This window comes from Cherax quadricarinatus, chromosome 52, assembly GCF_038502225.1.
Source record: "Cherax quadricarinatus isolate ZL_2023a chromosome 52, ASM3850222v1, whole genome shotgun sequence".
NCBI classification, from domain to species: Eukaryota; Metazoa; Arthropoda; class Malacostraca; order Decapoda; family Parastacidae; genus Cherax; species Cherax quadricarinatus.
This window is the reverse complement of record NC_091343.1, coordinates 898,188-924,397: the sequence shown is the minus strand read 5'-3', so window position 1 is coordinate 924,397 and position 26,210 is coordinate 898,188. Positions and strand designations below refer to the sequence as shown.

The 26,210-nt window shown below is 38.7% G+C and overlaps 1 protein-coding gene across 2 annotated transcripts in view; it reads left to right on the top strand.

Annotated features, from left to right (window-relative positions):
* The window catches only part of LOC128696797 (uncharacterized), a 314,946-nt gene that overhangs the window by 223,678 nt on the left and 65,058 nt on the right, over positions 1–26,210 (top strand). Inside the window, exons 3-5 of one of the 2 annotated variants that reach the window (XR_011393429.1) lie at positions 3,218–3,362; positions 3,505–5,165; positions 5,555–5,689. The exons of the other annotated variant lie outside the window; for it this stretch is intronic. The gene's annotated coding sequence lies outside the window, so the exon portion shown is untranslated. Of the gene's footprint in view, positions 1–3,217; positions 3,363–3,504; positions 5,166–5,554; positions 5,690–26,210 lie in introns of those variants that run through there. 2 annotated transcript variants of the gene reach the window in all.

The following is a 26,210-nucleotide window of genomic DNA, read 5'->3' as shown; positions in this document are numbered from 1 at the left end:
AACCTAGCCTAACCTAACTTAACCTAACCTAACCTATCCTAACCTAGCCTAACCTAACCTAACCTAGCCTAACCTAACTTAACCTAACCTAACCTAACCTAACCTAACCTACCTAACCTAACCTAACCTAACCTAACCTAACCGAACCTAACCTTACCTAACATAACCTAACCTAACTTAACCTAACCTAACCTAGCCGAACCTAACCTTACCTAACATAACCTAACCTAACCTATCCTAACCTAGCCTAACCTAACCTAACATAACCTAACCTAACCTATCCTAACCTAGCCTAACCTAACCTAACCTTACCTAACCTACCCTAACCTAACTTAACCTTACCTAACCGAACCTAACCTAACCTAACCTAACCTAACTTAACCTAACCTAACCTAACCTAACCTAGCCTAACCTAACCTAACCTAGCCTAACCTAACTTAACCTAACCTAACCTATCCTAACCTAGCCTAACCTAACCTAACCTAGCCTAACCTAACTTAACCTAACCTAACCTATCCTAACCTAACCTAACCTAACCTTACCTAACATAACCTAACCTAACCTATCTTAACCTAACCCAACCTAGCCGAACCTATCCTAACCTAACCTAAAATATATTGGAACACCCCCAAAATACATTAGAGTACTCCAGAATTACTTTGAACGACTCCATTTTGGATATTTCCAAATTAGTTTTGAAAACTTTATCGTAAAATCGAACATTATTTTCTTGTTGGTAAAACACACTCAATGGTAGAAATATTTACTCGATTTCCGAATAGAAGCACTGTCTTCGCTCTGAGAGACTCATTGTGGGTCAGCCCTTCCCCAACACATGGTGTAATGCGGTTCACACCTAAGGTAGATTTAAGATAATCATGAACACCTGGATCAACTCAGGACAGACAGGCGCCATGTAATGCGGTTCACACCCAAGGTAGAACATATCACCTGCGTCAACTCAGGACAGCCAGGCGCCATGAAATGCGGGTAACATCCAAGATAGAATATAATACCAGTATATCCTTACTGAAACACCTAGGTCAATCGTCACCCTAAAGCAACTAATTTTGGTGAGGTCATTACTTTTTTAGTTCATTTTAAAATAATAAGGGGAAGATTGAGATATAACATTTGTATTCTACCTCAATACATTTTTTTTCATGGTAAGGTTTGATTTAAAACTTCATCATGTCTTAAAAATTTTTATTAAACATTTCTCTTTTTAATGAATGAAAACATATTAATCTTGGTGTAACAACACGATCTAAACATCATAAATCCTCCTCTCTAAGTCTTGTTCTTCCAAGTCCCGTCACATCGGTACCTGTAAATTTTAATATATTTCATTAGCATATAATGTGGAGAAATTTGCACCATCACCTGTAAAAGATATAACCAACTAAAAGTTACTTATTTTTTCACTATCCCAAGCATATTCTTCTCGTTAACTTAAATATCTCCCCATTCATGACTTAAAAAAAGCATGATCGTGATGTAAGTATTATGGTAGACATGATTCTCGGTGTTCAGGTAGAGAAAGTCGAAAAAGGTAAGTGTTACATTTTCATGAAGAGATAAATATGAGTTATTAATTCAAATATATCTCTCTTCAAGTTATAATTACTTCCTCATAATAATTTAAATGAATTAATCCTTCCTCATATTATTTAAAATGAATTAATCCACTGATACAAGGTAAATAATTTTGCTTACCTTTATATGTTACTCACACATTAGGCTCAATGTTTTTAATATATTGTTTAATATCTGTGAAAAGTTCTCTCCAAATTAATTTCCACTTCTTTGTGTTGTACCATCTATGCAAAATACACAGATTATACTGTCGATTAAATATTTGACTGACAAAGTTTTCAGGTATATTGTTTTCCAAAATATAATATACCAGATCATCACTCCACTCCGTTGCCATTTCATCAATGAATTTATGTGAATCAAGTTCATTTTCTAACCAATTTTTAACTCGCTGAAAATTCTTTTCACTCAATGTTTCACCATCTTTCTTTAAGAGTTGATTGGCAGTGTTGCAAAATTCCAACCAAGGAAGATCTTTCACCATTTCACAAATAACAATGAAGTCGGCAAGTTTCCCCATATTAGATGCTTTCTATGCGGGTTCCGGACAATGTCTGGGGTGACTTACACACAACACTCTCCCATACACATAAAGAGTTGCTAAATAGTATTAAATGAAAAATTTCATTAAACTTACCTAAACTAGGATCAGCCATTTCAAAATCCATTTTCTTAATTAATTTTTTGGGCTTTGGTATAATAAAAGTTTGAGATAAATGACTACTCCATTCACATTCTCGTAACAATAAATTTTCCAATATTTCTTCGCTCCATCGTTGAGTCATTTCTCGTACCTCAGCTACAATCTCTTCTTTTGAGAGAACAGGTTCCGCATCAACTCTTTTTTGAATGGGTTCGACTCTCTTAATTGTATATAACATTTCTATAAACACCGCACTAGTATGTTTTGTCGCAACCACCTCCATATTTCTTCTTCAAGTGATTCCTTACCATTTCACTCCAAATATTTATACCAAAAATTTCAATCGTTGTCATCATCGATTATCTTTTTTTTTAATACAAATACTCATTACAGGGGATTTCTTCAAAGCATATATATTACCCATTTCAAATTGTGATCCCCTTATTAACTTTAATGAACTAAAAGTGTTAACTTTCATTATTTTTCAGTAAAAAAGATTTATTCAGACAATATTTTTGGCAACACATGCTTGTGACGTCACTATCCAGCAACGCGTTAAAACAGGTTAGAACATCTTCCCTTTATTATTTTAAAATGAACTAAAAGCAATGACGTCACGATACTCATTGAACAAATTATCTTACCCCAAACACTTTTAGTTCATTTAAGTTAACAAGGGGAAAGTTCTTGCATTTCCAAGTATGCACCATCGGTATAGTAATAACATAATACCATTGAAGTAAGTTATGATCCCCTTCCTGTATGACACTAAACTCGTGGTGATTCATTCACCTATCGTCATGGTGATGCCACGTAGTGTTTTTCATGGAACAAATTTCTCTACACATATAGTTATAAAAAAAACTACTAACATGTCAACCCTCGCGGTGAAAAGAGTATAAGAAGACACGTCCATATTGAGTTACAAGAGTATTTAGATGAAGACGCGGAAGTTACATGTGAAAAAATTTGTTACAGAAGCAAGTGTCTACACACCACTGAACTGATAAAGAAATGATTAATTCGATAGAAGACCTTGATCAGTCACCTTCCTTCGTTTTGGAGGGTTGTGATCAATATCTCACCGATAAAGAAATGCTTATAGCAATGGAAGATTTTGAACGTGAGTTTTTTAATGAGATATTAATGAGTAAAATTCACCCACATTGTAATTTTTAGAAATTCTAATGAGAAATATTTTTTCATTTGTTGTGTAACAAACTTAATTTTTGGGATATAATACTAATATTTTATCAAAATTGCAGGTAAAGAAGCAACAAAAGATGAAGAAAAATATCTTTTGGTAATGCAAGGGAATATTACAAAAGATTTTAGTGGCAGTGATAAAATTCTTTTAGTACAACAAGCAAATTGTTGCGCTGTTAAATTGAAAAAGGGAGGTCTTGCTGATGCTTTAAGTCAGGTTTTACCACTTAGCAATCCTTATTTATTTAGATCACCTGGATGTCATAAAGCAAATCTAGCTAGTGAAGTCACTCGGGATAAATTTGGAAGCATAAAATTTGTAAATAATGGAAAAAATAACCCCATGATTGTTAATATGTTCGCACAGTATGCGATGGGGCCTCCACATAAGTATTATATGAACTGTAAAGTTGATAAGACCTACTATAATACATGCAAATATTTAGATACAAAGAAAGGTCGTGAGATTATATTCAAAGAGTGCATGAATGAACTTGTTAAGTGGTTATTAACAGATCCCAACGGGATTATAATGGAAAAAGTCGTGTTTCCAGAAGGAATTGGGTGTGCTTCAGCCGGAGGTGATTGGCATGCATATCTTAAAATCATTCTTGATTTTGCAAAGGAATTAAAAAAACGTCGTAGAAATATTGTTATCATTATTGTAAAATATGCCAAATAAAATATCTCTATAATACTTTTTTTGTTTTATTCACCAGCATTTTAGTTCATTTAAGTTAACAAGGGGAAAGTTCTTGATTTTGCAAAGGAATTAAAAAAAAACGTCATAGAAATATTGTTATCATTATTGTAAAATATGTCAAATAAAATATCTCTATAATACTTTTTTATTCACCAGCAGTCTAAAACCTTATTAGGCAACTGAATAGAGATCATACGTCTGGCAGGAACGGTGCTGAGTATAAAAATCTCTGTTCTCTGATGGTCGTGCATTAGTACCTCTTCCAGCAGGGTGCGACTAACCAGATCAAGAAAATGGAGACAGCCAATAGGATGGAAAAATATTTTAAAATTGAAGAAGGAAAATTGTACGATGAAAAATATTGTCGTGACAACGTCTGCATTGTTTTTCATGTGAATTGTGTTGCTATAAAAGGATATGGTGCAAGTTATTATTTGGGTAAGAAATATCCTTATGCTGATGTGTATCGAAGTAGAGAACCATTATTTAATCTTAGAAGATGCAGAGTTGAAGATCGTGATGCTCCTGGAAATGTTATCGAGTTTGAACCTTCACCGGATCAAAGAAAATTGAATCTTCCTTATTTAGCAGCCATAATAAGCCAATTTGGTATTGCTGGACCATTGGAGGAAAATACCATTTCTCAAAATTTAATTGAAAAATCAAGAGATGCTCATTTGGTGTATGGTTTAAAGAAAGATACTATCGCAGACAGAATAAGATATTTCAAGGAATCCATTGAGAGACTCATAAAAAGTGTGAAAGACAATAAAAATATACGCGAGGTTATCTTTCTGAAAGGTATTGGGAGGTGTGAAACTTCAAATGATTATATCTGGAATACGCACTATAAACCTATACTCGAAGATATGATAATGAAATTTAAGGAAGAAGGTATTCGATCAACCATGGTTGTCAAAGAAGAAATGAAAAACATTAACCAAGGACAAGAATTAGAAGATGATTCGAAGTTATTGTCTTCTAGAGTTGAAGGAAGTGCTTGGTATCCCTCATGAGGTAAGCAAAATTATTTACCTTGTATCAGTGGATTAATTCATTTTAAATAATATGAGGAAGGATTAATTCATTTAAATTATTATGAGGAAGTAATTATAACTTGAAGAGAGATATATTTGAATTAATAACTCATATTTATCTCTTCATGAAAATGTAACACTTACCTTTTTCGACTTTCTCTACCTGAACACCGAGAATCATGTCTACCATAATACTTACATCACGATCATGCTTTTTTTAAGTCATGAATGGGGAGATATTTAAGTTAACGAGAAGAATATGCTTGGGATAGTGAAAAAATAAGTAACTTTTAGTTGGTTATATCTTTTACAGGTGATGGTGCAAATTTCTCCACATTATATGCTAATGAAATATATTAAAATTTACAGGTACCGATGTGACGGGACTTGGAAGAACAAGACTTAGAGAGGAGGATTTATGATGTTTAGATCGTGTTGTTACACCAAGATTAATATGTTTTCATTCATTAAAAAGAGAAATGTTTAATAAAAATTTTTAAGACATGATGAAGTTTTAAATCAAACCTTACCATGAAAAAAAATGTATTGAGGTAGAATACAAATGTTATATCTCAATCTTCCCCTTATTATTTTAAAATGAACTAAAAAAGTAATGACCTCACCAAAATTAGTTGCTTTAGGGTGACGATTGACCTAGGTGTTTCAGTAAGGATATACTGGTATTATATTCTATCTTGGATGTTACCCGCATTTCATGGCGCCTGGCTGTCCTGAGTTGACGCAGGTGATATGTTCTACCTTGGGTGTGAACCGCATTACATGGCGCCTGTCTGTCCTGAGTTGATCCAGGTGTTCATGATTATCTTAAATCTACCTTAGGTGTGAACCGCATTACACCATGTGTTGGGGAAGGGCTGACCCACAATGAGTCTCTCAGAGCGAAGACAGTGCTTCTATTCGGAAATCGAGTAAATATTTCTACCATTGAGTGTGTTTTACCAACAAGAAAATAATGTTCGATTTTACGATAAAGTTTTCAAAACTAATTTGGAAATATCCAAAATGGAGTCGTTCAAAGTAATTCTGGAGTACTCTAATGTATTTTGGGGGTGTTCCAATATATTTTAGGTTAGGTTAGGATAGGTTCGGCTAGGTTGGGTTAGGTTAAGATAGGTTAGGTTAGGTTATGTTAGGTAAGGTTAGGTTAGGTTAGGTTAGGATAGGTTAGGTTAGGTTAAGTTAGGTTAGGCTAGGTTAGGTTAGGTTAGGCTAGGTTAGGATAGGTTAGGTTAGGTTAAGTTAGGTTAGGCTAGGTTAGGTTAGGTTAGGCTAGGTTAGGTTAGGTTAGGTTAGGTTAGGTTAGGTTCGGTTAGGTAAGGTTAAGTTAGGTTAGGGTAGGTTAGGTAAGGTTAGGTTAGGTTAGGCTAGGTTAGGATAGGTTAGGTTAGGTTATGTTAGGTAAGGTTAGGTTCGGCTAGGTTAGGTTAGGTTAAGTTAGGTTAGGTTAGGTTCGGTTAGGTTAAGATAGGTTAGGTTAGGTTATGTTAGGTAAGGTTAGGTTAGGTTAGGATAGGTTAGGTTAGGTTAAGTTAGGTTAGGCTAGGTTAGGTTAGGTTAGGCTAGGTTAGGATAGGTTAGGTTAGGTTAAGTTAGGTTAGGCTAGGTTAGGTTAGGTTAGGCTAGGTTAGGTTAGGTTAGGTTAGGTTAAGTTAGGTTAGGTTAGGTTAGGTTAGGTTCGGTTAGGTAAGGTTAAGTTAGGTTAGGGTAGGTTAGGTAAGGTTAGGTTAGGTTAGGCTAGGTTAGGATAGGTTAGGTTAGGTTATGTTAGGTAAGGTTAGGTTCGGCTAGGTTAGGTTAGGTTAAGTTAGGTTAGGTTAGGTTATGTTAGGTAAGGTTAGGTTCGGTTAGGTTAGGTTAGGTTAGGTTAGGTTAGGTAGGTTAGGTTAGGTTAGGTTAGGTTAAGTTAGGTTAGGCTAGGTTAGGTTAGGTTAGGCTAGGTTAGGATAGGTTAGGTTAGGTTAAGTTAGGTTAGGGTACGTTAGGTTAGGTTAGGTTAGGTTATTATACGTTAGGGTAGGTTAGGTTAGGTTGAGTTAGGTTAGGTTAGGTTAGGGAAGATTAAGTTAGGTTAGGGTAGGTTAGGTTAGGTTAGGGTAGGTTAGGTAAGGTTAGGTTAGGTTAGGTTAGGGTAGATTACGCTAGGTTAGGTTAGGTTAGGTTAGGTTAAGGTCGGTTAGGTTAGGTTAGGGTAGGGAAGGTTAGGTTAGGTTAGGTTAGGTTAGGTTAGGTTAGGTTAGGTTAGGTTAGGTTAGGATAGGTTCGGTTAGGTTAGGTTAGGCTAGGTTAGGAAAAGTTAGGTTAGGGTATGTTAGGTTAGGTAAGGTTAGGTTAGGTTAGGTGCGTGTGTGTGTGTGTGTGTGTGTGTGTGTGTGTGTGTGTGTGTGTGTGTGTGTGTGTGCGTGTGTGTGTGTGTGTGTGTGTGAATATCTTGGTTACAGTGATGTGTCCCCTTATTAACTTTAATGAACTAAAAGGGTTAAAACGAGTAAAATTTGTTGGTAATTGATGAGGGTAGTGTAGTCGAATTAGAGTTACCGATAAAAAGATGATATAAGTGGGTTGTGATGAAATTAGTTTAAAACGATATTCAAAGGTGTTTTGAAGGTGTTCAAGGGTGTTTGAAGGTGTTGAAGGGTGTTTTGATTGAATTCAGCGGTGTTTTAGTAGTATTCAGTGGTGTAATTGGGAGTACTCAAATTGTGTTTTGAAGGTGGAAGTGATTTTCAGTGTAGTAGTTTGTGTAATTGTTCAAAGGTGTTCAAAGGTGTTCAAAAGGTGTTTTGAGTGTGTTCAAATGATTATGAGAGTGCTTTGAAGGTGTTTTGAAGGTGTTCAAGGGTGTTTATGTGAGTATTCAAAGGTGTTTTGAAGGTGTACAAATGATTATGAGAGTGTTTTGAAGGTGTTCAAATGATGTGCAAGAGTACTTATGAAGGTGTTCTGGGAGTATTCAGAGGTGATTTGGGGGTGTTCGAATGATGTTTTTGGAGTATTTCAGTGTTGTTTGGAAATGTATAAAGGTATTTTTTGTGAGTATTCAATGATTTATGAGAGTGTTTTTGAAGATGTTCAAAGTAAAAGTGCGTATTTAACTTCGTAATATGTAAAATTGTGAGTAGTGAATTTAACGAAAGTGGATGCGGTGACTTTCTGATGCATGTGTCCCCTTATTAACTTTAATGAACTAAAAGGGTTAAAACGAGAAAAATTGGGGGTTATGAGTGAAAATTGTGAGGTGTTGGTTGGAGTGTGAGGGTTTGGGAGAGTGGGGAGGAGGTTACTTCGTGGGGAGTGACCTGAGATGAAAAATGTCTAGACTTGTGTTGTAAAGAAATTGTGGGTATTAACGAAAAAAAATGTGTCTTTCTGATGATGAAAATGTTTTCCCTATGATGTAGGTACTATATCCCCTTATTAACTTGAATGAACTGAAAGTTCGACATGATTCAGCTTGTGTGCGCGTGGTCCTTTTTAGTTCATTTAACTTAATGAGTGGAATACTGACGTCACTGACCGTCGAGTAAACACATTAATGAGAGGAAACTTTTAGTTCATTTTAAAATAATAAGGGGAAGATGTTTAGACTTGTAGTAAGAGAGAGCACCATGCCCCATAGGAGGAGTTCATTTGAATGCTTACCCCCAGAGGGGAGGAAACCAAAAAACCTTGATCCAAGGAATTGGAGAATTTCGAAACCCCCATAGGGGGGAATCCAAAAACTTGGTAATATTGAGAAATTTTTGGGATTGGGGGGTGGGGTGGAAGGAGGGACAATCCAAAAAACCTTGATCCAAGGAGATGGAGAATTTCGAAAACCCCATAGGGAGGATCCAAAAAACTTGATCTAAGGAGATGGAGAATTTCGAAAACCCTATAGGGGAGGAATCCAAAAACTTGTATCATCGAGAAATTTTTGGGTTGGGGGGTGAATTTGGGAGGGGGATCCGAGGAGATGGAGAAATTCAAAACCCCCAGAGGGGGGAATCCAAAAAACTTGATCCGAGGAAGTAGAGTCTTTGTATTATCGAGTGAAAAAAATTGGGATGGTGGGGGTGAAAGGAGGGGTACCCAAAAAAAACCTTGATCCGAGGAATTGGAGAATTTCGAAAACCCCATAGGGGGGAATCCAAAACTTGTATCATCGAGAAATTTTTGGGGTTGGGGGGTGAAAGTGGGAGGGGGAACCTTAAAAATTTGATCCAAGGAGATGGAGAATTTCGAAAACCTCCATAGGGGGGAATGCAAAAACTTGTAATATCGAGAAATTTTGGGATGGGGGTGAAAGTGAGAGGGGGAACCTTAAAAACTTGATCCGAGGAGATGGAGAGCACAAGAAAATGAAATTCAAAAAAAATTCGAAACCCCGTAGGGGGGAATCCAAAAACCTTGATCCAAGGAGATCATAAGAAAAAAAAATTCGAGGCGCGGGGGCGATCCGGACGACGCTGCAGAAGGCGCAGCAGAAGGCGCGAAGGGGCGCGGGCGGGCGCGCGGGGTGGGGCGGGGCGCGCGGGGCGGCGGGGCGGGGCGCGCGGGTGCGCGGGCGCGCGGGGCGGCGGGGCGGGGCGCGCGGGTGCGCGGGCGCGCGGCGCGACGGCGGGGTCGCGAGGCGGGGGGGCGGGGGGGGTGGGGGTCGTGGGTGGGGGGTCAAGGGTGAGGTAGTCTCGAGGGCGAGGTCATGGTCAAAACCGGAAGTAACACCTAGGTGTGAAAAGGTGACCCTCCAGCTGCTGGTCCTAGACCGGATACCTCGCTCAGTGGAAGGCCTAAACCGGAAGTTCCTCGCCCAGTGAAAGGCCTAAACCGGAAGTTCCTCCCCCAGAAGAAAAGTTGACTACTTATATATATATATATATATATATATATATATATATATACACCACCGTATGTCCTCGGATCAAGGCCTGTTGAACACAGCGTTAGACCTGTTGAACATAACGTTAGGCCTGCTGAACACAACGTTAGACCTTCTGAACACAACGTTAGGCCTGCTGAACACAACGTTAGACCTGTTGAACATAACGTTAGGCCTGTTGAACACAGCGTTAGACCTTCTGAACACAACGTTAGGCCTGCTGAACACAACGTTAGACCTGTTGAACATAACGTTAGGCCTGTTGAACATAGCGTTAGGCCTGTTGAACACAGCGTTAGACCTTCTGAACACAACGTTAGGCCTGCTGAACACAACGTTAGACCTGTTGAACATAACGTTAGGCCTGCTGGACATAGCGTTAGGCCTGTTGAACACAGCGTTGGACCTTCTGAACACAACGTTAGGCCTGCTGAACACAACGTTAGGCCTGAATACAACGTTAGGCCTGCTGAACATAACGTTAGGCCTGTTGAACATAGCGTTAGGCCTGTTGAACACAGCGTTAGACCTTCTGAACACAACGTTAGGCCTGCAGAACACAACGTTAGGCCTGTTGAACATAGCGTTAGGTCTGCTGAACACAACGTTAGGCCTGAATACAACGTTAGGCCTGCTGAACATAACGTTAGGCCTGTTGAACATAGCGTTAGGCCTGTTGAACACAGCGTTAGACCTTCTGAACACAACGTTAGGCCTGTTGAACATAGCGTTAGACCTTCTGAACACAACGTTAGGCCTGTTGAACACAACGTTAGGTCTGCTGAACACATAGACGACGCTTGGAATCCCTGTTAGGTTGTCTTTCACTTATTTTTTTTTTATAATATCATCAGTAATATCCTAAAGTCAATTATCTTATTCCGAGGCGCCGCCGCCAGTCAGTTCTCTGTTACAAGCGCTTCCCAGGAGTACTTAATATTTATAATAATAATAATAATAATAATAATAATAATAATAATACAATAACATAAAAGAAACATACGAAATATAAAATATACAAGCCTGTTAGTGTAATATACAAGCCTGTTAGTGTAATATACAAGCCTGTTAGTGTAATATACAAGCCTGTTAGTGTAATATACAAGCCTGTTAGTGTAATATACAAGCCTGTTAGTGTAATATACAAGCCTGTTAGTGTAATATACAAGCCTGTTAGTGTAATATACAAGCCTGTTAGTGTAATATACAAGCCTGTTAGTGTAATATACAAGCCTGTTAGTGTAATATGCAAGCCTGTTAGTGTAATATACAAGCCTGTTAGTGTAATATACAAGCCTGTTAGTGTAATATGCAAGCCTGTTAGTGTAATATGCAAGCCTGTTAGTGTAATATACAAGCCTGTTAGTGTAATATACAAGCCTGTTAGTGTAATATACAAGCCTGTTAGTGTAATATGCAAGCCTGTTAGTGTAATATGCAAGCCTGTTAGTGTAATATACAAGCCTGTTAGTGTAATATACAAGCCTGTTAGTGTAATATGCAAGCCTGTTAGTGTAATATACAAGCCTGTTAGTGTAATATACAAGCCTGTTAGTGTAATATACAAGCCTGTTAGTGTAATATACAAGCCTGTTAGTGTAATATACAAGCCTGTTAGTGTAATATACAAGCCTGTTAGTGTAATATACAAGCCTGTTAGTGTAATATACAAGCCTGTTAGTGTAATATACAAGCCTGTTAGTGTAATATGCAAGCCTGTTAGTGTAATATACAAGCCTGTTAGTGTAATATACAAGCCTGTTAGTGTAATATACAAGCCTGTTAGTGTAATATACAAGCCTGTTAGTGTAATATACAAGCCTGTTAGTGTAATATACAAGCCTGTTAGTGTAATATACAAGCCTGTTAGTGTAATATACAAGCCTGTTAGTGTAATATACAAGCCTGTTAGTGTAATATGCAAGCCTGTTAGTGTAATATACAAGCCTGTTAGTGTAATATACAAGCCTGTTAGTGTAATATACAAGCCTGTTAGTGTAATATACAAGCCTGTTAGTGTAATATACAAGCCTGTTAGTGTAATATACAAGCCTGTTAGTGTAATATACAAGCCTGTTAGTGTAATATGCAAGCCTGTTAGTGTAATATACAAGCCTGTTAGTGTAATATACAAGCCTGTTAGTGTAATATACAAGCCTGTTAGTATAATATACAAGCCTGTTAGTGTAACATACAAGCCTGTTAGTGTAACATACAAGCCTGTTAATGTAATATACAAGCCTGTTAGTGTAATATACAAGCCTGTTAGTGTAATATACAAGCCTGTTAGTGTAATATACAAGCCTGTTAGTGTAATATACAAGCCTGTTAGTGTAATATACAAGCCTGTTAGTGTAATATACAAGCCTGTTAGTGTAATATACAAGCCTGTTAGTGTAATATGCAAGCCTGTTAGTGTAATATACAAGCCTGTTAGTGTAATATACAAGCCTGTTAGTGTAATATACAAGCCTGTTAGTATAATATACAAGCCTGTTAGTGTAACATACAAGCCTGTTAGTGTAATATACAAGCCTGTTAATGTAATATACAAGCCTGTTAGTGTAATATACAAGCCTGTTAGTGTAATATACAAGCCTGTTAGTGTAATATGCAAGCCTGTTAGTGTAATATGCAAGCCTGTTAGTGTAATATACAAGCCTGTTAGTGTAATATGCAAGCCTGTTAGTGTAATATACAAGCCTGTTAGTGTAATATACAAGCCTGTTAGTGTAATATGCAAGCCTGTTAGTGTAATATACAAGCCTGTTAGTGTAATATACAAGCCTGTTAGTGTAATATGCAAGCCTGTTAGTGTAATATACAAGCCTGTTAGTGTAATATACAAGCCTGTTAGTGTAATATACAAGCCTGTTAGTGTAATATACAAGCCTGTTAGTGTAATATACAAGCCTGTTAGTGTAATATACAAGCCTGTTAGTGTAATATGCAAGCCTGTTAGTGTAATATACAAGCCGGTTAGTGTAATATGCAAGCCTGTTAGTGTAATATACAAGCCTGTTAGTGTAATATGCAAGCCTGTTAGTGTAATATGCAAGCCTGTTAGTGTAATATACAAGCCGGTTAGTGTAATATGCAAGCCTGTTAGTGTAATATACAAGCCTGTTAGTGTAATATACAAGCCTGTTAGTGTAATATGCAAGCCTGTTAGTGTAATATACAAGCCGGTTAGTGTAATATGCAAGCCTGTTAGTGTAATATACAAGCCTGTTAGTGTAATATACAAGCCTGTTAGTGTAATATACAACCCTGTTAGTGTAATATACAAGCCTGTTAGTGTAATATACAAGCCTGTTAGTGTAATATACAAGCCTGTTAGTGTAATATGCAAGCCTGTTAGTGTAATATACAAGCCTGTTAGTGTAATATGCAAGCCTGTTAGTGTAATATACAAGCCTGTTAGTGTAATATACAAGCCTGTTAGTGTAATATACAAGCCTGTTAGTGTAATATACAAGCCTGTTAGTGTAATATGCAAGCCTGTTAGTGTAATATACAAGCCTGTTAGTGTAATATACAAGCCTGTTAGTGTAATATACAAGCCTGTTAGTGTAATATACAAGCCTGTTAGTGTAATATACAAGCCTGTTAGTGTAATATACAATACAAGCCTGTTAGTGTAATATGCAAGCCTGTTAGTGTAATATGCAAGCCTGTTAGTGTAATATGCAAGCCTGTTAGTGTAATATACAAGCCTGTTAGTGTAATATACAAGCCTGTTAGTGTAATATACAAGCCTGTTAGTGTAATATACAAGCCTGTTAGTGTAATATACAAGCCTGTTAGTGTAATATACAAGCCTGTTAGTGTAATATGCAAGCCTGTTAGTGTAATATGCAAGCCTGTTAGTGTAATATACAAGCCTGTTAGTGTAATATACAAGCCTGTTAGTGTAATATACAAGCCTGTTAGTGTAATATACAAGCCTGTTAGTGTAATATACAAGCCTGTTAGTGTAATATACAAGCCTGTTAGTGTAATACACAAGCCTGTTAATGTAATATACAAGCCTGTTAGTGTAATATACAAGCCTGTTAGTGTAATACACAAGCCTGTTAATCTAATACACAAGCCTGTTAATCTAGTATACAAACCTGTTAGTGTAATATACAAGCCTGTTAGTGTAATACACAAGCCTGTTAATCTAATACACAAGCCTGTTAGTGTAATACACAAGCCTGTTAATCTAATACACAAGCCTGTTAGTGTAATATACAAGCCTGTTAATCTAATACACAAGCCTGTTAGTTTAATATACAAGCCTGTTAGTGTAATACACAAGCCTGCTAATCTAATACACAAGCCTGTTAGTGTAATACACAAGCCTGTTAATCTAATACACAAGCCTGTTAGTGTAATATACAAGCCTGTTAGTGTAATATACAAGCCTGTTAATCTAATACACAAGCCTGTTAGTGTAATATACAAGCCTGTTAGTGTAATACACAAGCCTGTTAATCTAATACACAAGCCTGTTAGTGTAATGTACAAGCCTGTTAGTGTAATATACAAGCCTGTTAGTGTAATATACAAGCCTATTAGTGTAATACACAAGCCTGTTAGTGTAATACACAAGCCTGTTAGTGTAATACACAAGCCTGTTAGTGTAATACACAAACCTGTTAATCTAATACACAAGCCTGTTAGTGTAATACACAAGCCTGTTAATCTAATACACAAGCCTGTTAGTGTAATACACAAGCCTGTTAATCTAATACACAAGCCTGTTAGTGTAATATACAAGCCTGTTAATCTAATATACAAGCCTGTTAGTGTAATATACAAGCCTGTTTATCTAATATACAAGCCTGTTAGTGTAATACACAAGCCTGTTAGTGTAATACACAAGCCTGTTAATCTAATATACAAGCATGTTAGTGTAATACACAAGCCTGTTAATCTAATACACAAGCCTGTTAGTGTAATACACAAGCCTGTTAATCTAATACACAAGACTGTTAGTGTAATACACAAGCCTGTTAATCTAATATACAAGCCTGTAAGTGTAATATACAAGCCTGTTAGTGTAATATACAAGCCTGTTAGTGTAATGCACAAGCCTGTTAGTGTAATGCACAAGCCTGTTAGTGTAACATACAAGCCTGTTAGTGTAACATACAAGCCTGTTAGTGTAATATACAAGCCTGTTAGTGTAATATACAAGCCTGTTAATCTAATATACAAGCCTGTTAGTGTAATACACAAGCCTGTTAATCTAATACACAAGCCTGTTAGTGTAATACACAAGCCTGTTAATCTAATACACAAGCCTGTTAGTGTAATATACAAGCCTGTTAATCTAATACACAAGCCTGTTAGTGTAATATACAAGCCTGTTAGTGTAATACACAAGCCTGCTAATCTAATACACAAGCCTGTTAGTGTAATACACAAGCCTGTTAATCTAATACACAAGCCTGTTAATCTAATACACAAGCCTGTTAGTGTAATATACAAGCCTGTTAGTGTAATATACAAGCCTGTTAATCTAATACACAAGCCTGTTAGTGTAATATACAAGCCTGTTAGTGTAATACACAAGCCTGTTAATCTAATATACAAGCCTGTTAATCTAATATACAAGCCTGTTAATCTAATATACAAGCCTGTTAATCTAATATACAAGCCTGTTAGTGTAATATACAAGCCTGTTTATCTAATATACAAGCCTGTTAGTGTAATATACAAGCCTGTTAGTGTAATACAAAAGCCTGTTAATCTAATACACAAGCCTGTTAGTGTAATACACAAGCCTGTTAATCTAATACACAAGCCTGTTAGTGTAATACACAAGCCTGTTAATCTAATACACAAGCCTGTTAATCTAATACACAAGCCTGTTAGTGTAATACACAAGCCTGTTAATCTAATACACAAGCCTGTTAGTGTAATACACAAGCCTGTTAATCTAATATACAAGCCTGTTAGTGTAATACACAAGCCTGTTAATCTAATACACAAGCCTGTTAGTGTAATACACAAGCCTGTTAATCTAATATACAAACCTGTTAGTGTAATACACAAGCCTGTTAATCTAATATACAAGCCTGTTAGTGTAATACACAAGCCTGTTAATCTAATACACAAGACTGTTAGTGTAATACACAAGCCTGTTAATCTAATATACAAGCCTGTAAGTGTAATATACAAGCCTATTAGTGTAATATACAAGCCTGTTAGTGTAATATACAAGCCTGTTAATCTAATATACAAGCCTGTTAGTGTAATACACAAGCCTGTTAGTGTAATATACAAGCCTGTTAGTGCAATAAACAAGGCTGTTAGTGTAATAAACAAGCCTGTTAGTGCAATAAACAAGGCTGTTAGTGCAATAAACAAGGCTGTTAGTGTAATAAACAAGGCTGTTAGTGCAATAAACAAGCCTGTTAGTGCAATAAACAAGGCTGTTAGTGCAATAAACAAGCCTGTTAGTGCAATAAACAAGCCTGTTAGTGCAATAAACAAGGCTGTTAGTGCAATAAACAAGGCTGTTAGTGCAATAAACAAGGCTGTTAGTGTAATAAACAAGGCTGTTAGTGCAATAAACAAGGCTGTTAGTGCAATAAACAAGGCTGTTAGTGCAATAAACAAGGCTGTTAGTGCAATAAACAAGGCTGTTAGTGCAATAAACAAGGCTGTTAGTGTAATAAACAAGGCTGTTAGTGCAATAAACAAGGCTGTTAGTGCAATAAACAAGGCTGTTAGTGTAATAAACAAGGCTGTTAGTGCAATAAACAAGGCTGTTAGTGCAATAAACAAGGCTGTTAGTGTAATAAACAAGGCTGTTAGTGCAATAAACAAGCCTGTTAGTGCAATAAACAAGGCTGTTAGTGCAATAAACAGCCTTTTAGTGCAATAAACCATCATTATAGATCACAATAAAATAAACAATATAAACAGAAACTAACTTATCTTCTGTAACTTTTTTAATGAGATATTTGTGCTTGATGTGACTGGCAGATCATCTTGGTGTCAGGTGTAATATTGGACTGACATTCCCTCAGTTATTCCTCTTATGATTCTAGACTTTCCCTCTTGTTAATTTTTATATTTGTGAGCACAGAAAATCCCAACTTACACAAGTAAAATTTGGAAAATTGCACGAGAATTAGCAAAAAAAAAATTTTTTTGTAGCAACGTGAGGATATTCATTCTTAATCACTATCCAGAATTCGTCCAGAGGCACTTAGTAATGTTTTAATTTCAGACTGACATTACATGTTTCAATTAATGCTTCTGTGAGACTGATGCAATAAATGGGCTTCTCGACCATTCATAGTCTTCCCTACATAAGTTTGGGATACAGTACAGATTTTTATCTGCAAGTATTTCAAGATACTAAAGAGTCCATGGCATGATATCTCATCCAAATTCTTAATTTATCTCTGAGAGCAATAATTTTGTCAGTGGAAGATAAGGTGTTTTCAGTACTGCCTTCCATGTTGAAATTTAAGATAATTTTGTAGACCAAGTGTTATCTGATGTTGTTATGTATGATAATCTATTTAACTGTGTTTGTGTATACCTGAATAAACTTACTTATTTGCAAGCAAAAGACAAAATTTTTCTTGCTGCTGAAGGGTTAAAAAAGTAAGTAACTCATCGTTGAGTTCATACACTGGTGACAACACTTGCCTCTCCACACTCATCGTTGAGTTCATACACTGGTGACAACACTTGCCTCTCCACACTCATCGTTGAGTTCATACACTGGTGACAACACTTGCCTCTCCACACTCATCGTTGAGTTCATACACTGGTGACAACACTTGCCTCTCCACACTCATCGTTGAGTTCATACACTGGTGACAACACTTGCCTCTCCACACTCATCGTTGAGTTCATACACTGGTGACAACACTTGCCTCTCCACACTCGTCTCATAATAAAATTAAAGTTTATTTCTAGAAGAACATGATACAACTTATACAGAAGATTCCCATGTTTTGTCTTGACTTTTGCACATAGTTTGCCACTTAAGTAGCCCACTTAAATCACTACATAAAAAGTAGACCACTTAAATCACAGTCGTGATTTAAATGGCCTACTTTTTATGTAGTTAACTATTTTTACAACTTTGTATAGAACAGTCCTCAGTTTATTCCGACTGTTGTTGCAAGCAGCAGCTCGTGATGAAGAAAACGGTGTGTTGGTATGACTTCACGGTGTGTTGGTATGACTTCACGGTGTGTTGGTATGACTTCACGGTGTGTTGGTATGACTTCACGGTGTGTTGGTATGACTTCACGGTGTGTTGGTATGACTTCACGGTGTGTTGGTATGACTTCACGGTGTGTTGGTATGACTTCACGGTGTGTTGGTATGACATCACGGTGTGTTGGTATGACATCACGGTGTGTTGGTATGACATCACGGTGTGTTGGTATGACATCACGGTTTTCTTTCTTCACTTATGGTACAGATTCCGTCAGTGAAGCAGCCATTGATGGAGCAGCGTCTGAACAAATTCCTACATAAAATAACCAGGACAAACAAACAGCTTTCAAGTATTTAATGTAGTGAATTTATCTTAGCCTGTTGTTGTTCAAGGTTTTTACAACAAAATAACTGAATTACTAGCTTAGAATTACTAATGTAGATAAACAGCTGAAACAACTCTTCTATAATAATTATGCAACAAATACTAGCAAAAAAAAATTGTGGTGTTTTAATTAAAATGATGAAGTTAGGGTAAAATTACTAACAATCTTGTGGCATCCCTGGGCACTATCAGTGGCACACTGGTGTGCCGCGGCACCCTTCGTAACAGATTTACGTGGTAATGACAGTATTATGCCTCTCGCAGGACATGTTGCACATGTTGCACATGATGCTTCTCGTCTGCTCAGACCGTATGCTCGTAGCTAGGCATGGTAGCCAGAGGCAAAAAAAAAAAAAAAAAATGAACACTTAGTCTGTTGTAGACTTGTGAAAATATCACTTCACTATGACATTGATAAAGTGGAGATGGAGCTTGATGGAACAGGATCATAGTTATATCAAGTCATTGATGACTGGAATATATCAAAGGAACGTAATATTAACGTTGGTCACTCACGAGGGAGGGAGGGGAAATAGGTTAGGCAACCCCTCTCGTTCCCTCCTAGTGGGGTGCTGACAGTCATTGACTCACCCCACCCCCACACTAGTGGATGGGTCCACAGTACAGTGGAATTACATTCTACTGTAAGAGGCGGCTGAAATGCCGGGATAAAGTACCTAGTAACCCCTTCTGTTTATATTACTCAATGTAAAAAAAGAGAAAAACTTATCTCTTCTTTCTCGGGGTCATCCTGCCTTGGTGGGAGACGGTCGTTGTTTTAATATATATATATATATATATATATATATATATATATATATATATATATATATAAATAATTCCCCCCAAAATGCTGATGGATGTGTCTATAAGATTCCTTGTAAAATTTGCGATAAAGTTTATTACGGTCAAACTGGTAAAAATCTCGAACTAAGATTAAAACAACATAAATATAGCATTAGAACTGGACAAGATTCCAATGCTCTATTTATTCATGTAAGAGATTTTAACCATCCAATTGATTTTCAAAAAGTTGAGAAAGTAGTATCAAGCAAGTCCATGGTCGACAGGAATATAATTGAATCTTGTTTCATAAAAAGCAGTTTTGACAATAATATGAATATTTCCTTTGGTTTATATAAATTAGATCCATTTATAATTAATAGAATTTGGGAAGAATTTAATAATACAGTGGACAAATAATAATTTTTAAATTTTTTTGGGTAGAATAGTTTGTGGGTGAGTTGTGCAAAGGACCTATCCAAGTTGGGTCGGCGCGCGTCAGGTGTTTAACCGTTGTGGGATCTGATAGTGAGGTGCTGGCCAGACCCCTTATATAGCTTTCTTGGATGATTTACTTTCATAGTTCCTTGATAATGTGAGTAGTCACGAAAGCGCTTGGAATTTCTCTATTCTTTCAGAGTGGTTGTTTTGCATATATATATATATATATATATATATATATATATATATATATATATATATATATATATATATATATATATATATATATATATATGTCATGCCGAATATGTAAAACTGGTCAATTAGCAAGAACTCATTTAAAATTAAGTCCTTTCTAAAATTTTCTCTTATACATTTAAAGATATTTTTTTTATTAATGTTAATGTAAATTTTTTTAATTTTGCACCAAAAGAATCTTAGAAAGCTTACCTAACCTTATTATAACAAGAGAAATTTATTTTAGCCTAACCCAACTAAATATATTTTAGATTTGTTTACAGTAATTTAATACTAAACAAACACAGTGAAATATATTTTTTTCGTTAGGTTCAGAATGATTTTGGCGAAATTATTGCATACACAAATTTTTACTTGTCCTATATGGCAAGATGAGCGTTGCTATTTAAGCCAAGATGGCAAGCTCTGCCTATTCGGCACGACATATATACATATATATATATATATATAATTATTGTAGCCGCGAACAAGTGGTATTGATCAATAACAACGCTGGTCCTGTGGGTTAGAGCGTAATGTGGTTTTTGCTCACCATGAGGCGGGCCAAAACATGGGTTCAAATCCTTGGCTAATCCCAGTGTTGTTATTATCAACACCATCTGTTTGTGGTTACAATATTATAAAAAATAAATACTGCCCGTTGAGGGTAGCACAAACGGGGAGTAGAATGAAATTAGCTCAGAGGCACCCACACCACCGTATGTCCTCAGATCACGGTAAAACACCTAGCTCTGCTGGGCGCGTGATTCTAGTAGGATTTGGTGACCCTCTGGGCTAGATCGTCATGTGGTTTTCGTTCACCATGAGGCGGGCCAAAACAACGTGAGTTACAGTCCTTGGCTAGTCGCAGTGTTGTTATTGAGAGCATATATAAATATATATACTCAGAGAATGGGTGGGGTTCGAACCCATGAGATGGGAGCTCTAAAACTGTCAACGAGCTAAGACTGCTCTGCCATGGACTCGAGACCCACTCGTTCTGTGATTTGTTTACAGTCGTGTTATTGCAACTTCAGTTGTCATGCATTGAAATGTACAAATACACACACACACACACACACACACACACACACACACACACACACACACACACACACACACACACACACACACACACACACACACACACACACACACACACATTCACACACACACACACACACACACAACCACACACACATTCACACACACACACACAACCACACACATACACACACACACACACACATACACACCCACATACACACCCACATACACACCCACACACACACACACACACACACACACACACACACACACACACACACACACATACACATACACATACACACACATGCATACACAGAGCAAAGTTACTGGTAATGGGCGATTTCAACCACAGGGAGGTCGACTGGGAAAACCTTGAGCCACATGGGGGTCCCGAAACATGGAGAGCCAAGATGATGGATGTGGTACTTGAAAACCTCATGCATCAACATGTCAGGGACACAACCAGAGAGAGAGGGGAGGATGAGCCAGCAAGACTGTATCTTGTGTTCACCCTGAGCAGTTCAGACATTGAGGACATCACTTACGAGAGGCCCCTTGGAGCTAGCGATCACGTGGTTCTGAGTTTTGATTATATAGTAGAGTTACAAGTGGAGAAGGTAACAGGAACTGAAGGGGACAGGCCAAACTATAAAAGGGGGCACTACACAGGTATGAGAAACTTCCTGCAGGAGGTTCAGTGGGACAGAGAAATGGTAGGAAAATCAGTAAACGAGATGATGGAATATGTGGCAACAAAGTGCAAGGAGGCAGAGGAAAGGTTTGCTCCCAAGGGAAACAGAAATAATAGGAAAACCAAAACGAGTCCTTGGTTTACCCGAAGGTGTAGGGAGGCAAAAACTAAGTGCAACAGAGAATGGAAAAGGTACAGGAGGCATAGGACCCAGGAAAACAAGGAGATTAGTAGAAGAGCCAGAAACGAGTACGCACAGATAAGGAGGGAGGCCCAGCGACAGTATGAAAACGACATAGCATCGAAAGTCAAATCTGACCCGAAACTGCTGTATAGCCACATTAGGAGGAAGGACCAGGTGATAAGGCTGAGGAAAGAAGGTGGAGAACTCACAAGAAACGATCAAGAGGTATGTGAGGAGCTCAACACGAGATTTAAGGAAGTATTTACAGTAGAGACTGGAAGGACTCTTGGGGGACAGATCAGATGGGGACACCAGCAAGGAATACACCGACAAGTGTTGGACGACATACATACAGATGAGGAGGAGGTGAAGAAACTGCTAAGGGACATCGATACCTCAAAGGCAATGGTATCGGACATCTCCCCGTGGGTCCTTAGAGAGGGAGCAGATATGTTGTGCGTGCCACTTACCACAATCTTCAACACGTCCCTGGAAACTGGGCAACTACCTGAGGTATGGAAGACGGCAAATGTAGTTCCCATTTTTAAAAAAGGAAACAGAAAAGAGGCACTAAACTATAGACCTGTTTCATTGACGTGTATAGTATGCAAAGTTATGGAGAAGATTATCAGGAGGAGAGTGGTGGAGCACCTGGAACGGAACAAGAGTATAAATGCCAACCAGCACGGATTCATGGAAGGCAAATCCTGTGTCACAAACCTTCTTGAGTTTTATGATAAAATAACAGAAGTAAGACACGAGAGAGAGGGGTGGGTTGATTGCATCTTCTTGGACTGCAAGAAGGCCTTTGACACAGTTCCTCACAAGAAATTAGTGCAGAAGCTAGAGCATCAGGCGCATATAACAGGAAGGGCACTGCAATGGATCAGAGAATACCTGACAGGGAGGCAACAACGAGTCATGGTACGTAATGATGTATCACAGTGGGCACCTGTGACGAGCGGGGTCCCACAGGGGTCGGTCCTAGGACCAGTGGTATTTTTGGTATATGTGAACGACATGATGGAAGGGTTAGACTCAGAAGTGTACCTGTTTGCAGATGATGTGAAGTTAATGAGGAGAATTAAATCTGATGAGGACCAGGCAGGACTTCAAAGAGACCTGGACAGACTGGACACCTGGTCCAGCAAATGGCTTCTCGAATTTAATCCTGCCAAATGCAAAGTCATGAAGATAGGGGAAGGGCACAGAAGACCACAGACAGAGTATAGGCTAGGTGGCCAAAGACTGCAAACCTCACTCAAGGAGAAAGATCTTGGGGTGAGTATAACGCCGAGCATGTCTCCGGAAGCACACATCAATCAGATAACTGCTGCAGCATATGGGCGCCTGGCAAACCTGAGAACAGCATTCCGATACCTTAGTAAGGAATCGTTCAAGACACTGTACACCGTGTATGTCAGACCCATACTGGAGTATGCAGCACCTGTTTGGAACCCGCACTTGATAACGCACGTCAAGAAACTAGAGAAAGTACAAAGTTTTGCGACAAGGTTAGTTCCAGAGCTAAGGGGAATGTCCTATGAAGAAAGATTAAGGGAAATCGGCCTGACGAAACTGGAGGACAGGAGGGTCAGGGGAGACATGATAACGACATATAAAATACTGCGTGGAATAGACAAGGTGGACAAAGACAGGATGTTCCAGGGAGGGGACACAGAAACAAGAGGCCACAATTGGAAGTTGAAGACACAAATGAGTCAGAGAGATATTAGGAAGTATTTCTTCAGTCATAGAGTTGTAAGGCAGTGGAATAGCCTAGAAAATGACGTAGTGGAGGCAGGAACCATACACAGTTTTAAGACGAGGTTTGATAAAGCTCATGGAGCGGGGAGAGAGAGGGCCCAGTAGCAACCGGTGAAGAGGCAGGGCCAGGAGCTAAGACTCGACCCCTGCAACCACAAATAGGTGAGTGAGTACACACACACACACACACACACACACACACATACACACACACAAACGCTGATGGAATAACAAATAAGTGGGAGGAGTGGCACGAAAGAGTCAAAGAAGCATCACCGGACATCATAGCTCTCACAGAAACCAAGCTTACAGGTATGATAACAGATGCCATCTTTCCAACGGGATACCAAATCCTGACGAAAGACTGAGGGAACAGGGGGGGTGGAGTTGCTGATCAAAAATCGCTGGAATTTTGATGAGCTGGAGAGAGGAGATAGCGGAGAAGAAAGTGATTACATAGTGGGAACACTTCACTCTGGAGGTCCCAAGGTGGTAATAGCAGTGATGTATAACCCACCACAGAACAGCAGGAGGCCAAGGCAAGAGTACGACGAGAGCAATAGAGCGATGGTTGACACACTGGCTAGAGTGGCCAGAAGAGCTCATGCATGCAGGGCAAAGCTCCTGATCATGGGTGACTTTAACCACAAGGAGATCGATTGGGAGAACTTGGACCCACATGGGGGCCAAGATACATGGAGGGCTAAGATGATGGAGGTGGTACTGGAGAACTTCATGTACCAACACGTAAGGGACACTACAAGAGAGAGAGGAGAGGATGAACCAGCAAGGCTGGACTTAGTATTCACCTTGAGTAGTGCAGATATCGAGGACATCACATATGAAAGACCCCTTGGGGCCAGTGACCATGTGGTTTTAAGCTTCGAATACACAGTAGAGCTACAAGTGGAGGGAGAAGCAGGAAGGCCAGGACGAATGAAGCCAAACTACAAGAAAGGGGACTACACAGGAATGAGGAACTACCTGAACGGGGTTCAGTGGGACAGAGAACTGGCAGGGAAGCCAGTTAATGAGATGATGGAATATGTAGCAACAAAATGCAAGGAGGCTGAGGAGAGGTTTGTACCCAAGGGTAACAGGAGTAATGAAAAAGCCAGGATGAGACCATGGTTTACCCAAAGGTGCAGGGAGGCAAAAACCAAGTGTGCTAGGGAATGGAAGAAATATAGAAGGTAAAGGACCCAGGAGAATAAGGAGAACAGTCGTAGAGCCAGAAACGAATATGCACAGATAAGAAGGGAGGCCCAAAGACAATATGAAAATGACATAGCAGCGAAAGCCAAATCTGACCCGAAACTGTTGTACAGCCACATCAGGAGGAAAACAACAGTCAAGGACCAGGTAATCAGGCTAAGGAAGGAAGGAGGAGAGACAACAGGAAATGACCGTGAAGTATGTGAAGAACTCAACAAGAGATTCAAAGAAGTGTTCACAGAGGAGACAGAAGGGACTCCAGAAAGACGGAGAGGTGGGGCACACCACCAAGTGCTGGACACAGTGCACACAACCGAGGAAGAAGTGAAGAGGCTTCTGAGTGAGCTAGATACCTCAAAGGCAATGGGGCCAGATAACATCTCCCCATGGGTATTGAGAGAGGGAGCAGAGGCGCTATGTGTACCCCTAACAACAATATTCAATACATCTATCGAAACAGGGAGATTGCCTGAGGCATGGAAGACAGCAAATGTAGTCCCAATCTTTAAAAAAGGAGACAGACATGAAGCATTAAACTACTGACCAGTGTCACTGACATGTATAGTATGCAAAATCATGGAGAAGATTATCAGGAGAAGAGTGGTGGAACACCTAGAAAGGAATGATCTCATCAACAGCAGCCAGCATGGTTTCAGGGACGGGAAATCCTGTGTCACAAACCTACTGGAGTTCTATGACATGGTGACAGCAGTAAGACAAGAGAGAGAGGGGTGGGTGGATTGCATTTTCTTGGACTGCAAGAAGGCGTTTGACACAGTTCCACACAAGAGATTGGTGCAAAAACTGGAGGACCAAGCAGGGATAACAGGGAAGGCACTACAATGGATCAGGGAATACTTGTCAGGAAGACAGCAGCGAGTCATGGTACGTGGCGAGGTGTCAGAGTGGGCACCTGTGACCAGCGGGGTCCCGCAGGGGTCAGTCCTAGGACCAGTGCTGTTTCTGGTATTTGTGAACGACATGACGGAAGGAATAGACTCTGAGGTGTCCCTGTTTGCAGATGACGTGAAGTTGATGAGAAGAATACACTCGATCGAAGACCAGGCAGAACTACAAAGGGATATGGACAGGCTGCAGACCTGGTCCAGCAATTGGCTCCTGGAGTTCAATCCCACCAAGTGCAAAGTCATGAAGATTGGGGAAGGGCAAAGAAGGCCGCAGACGGAGTACAGTCTAGGGGGTCAGAGACTACAAACC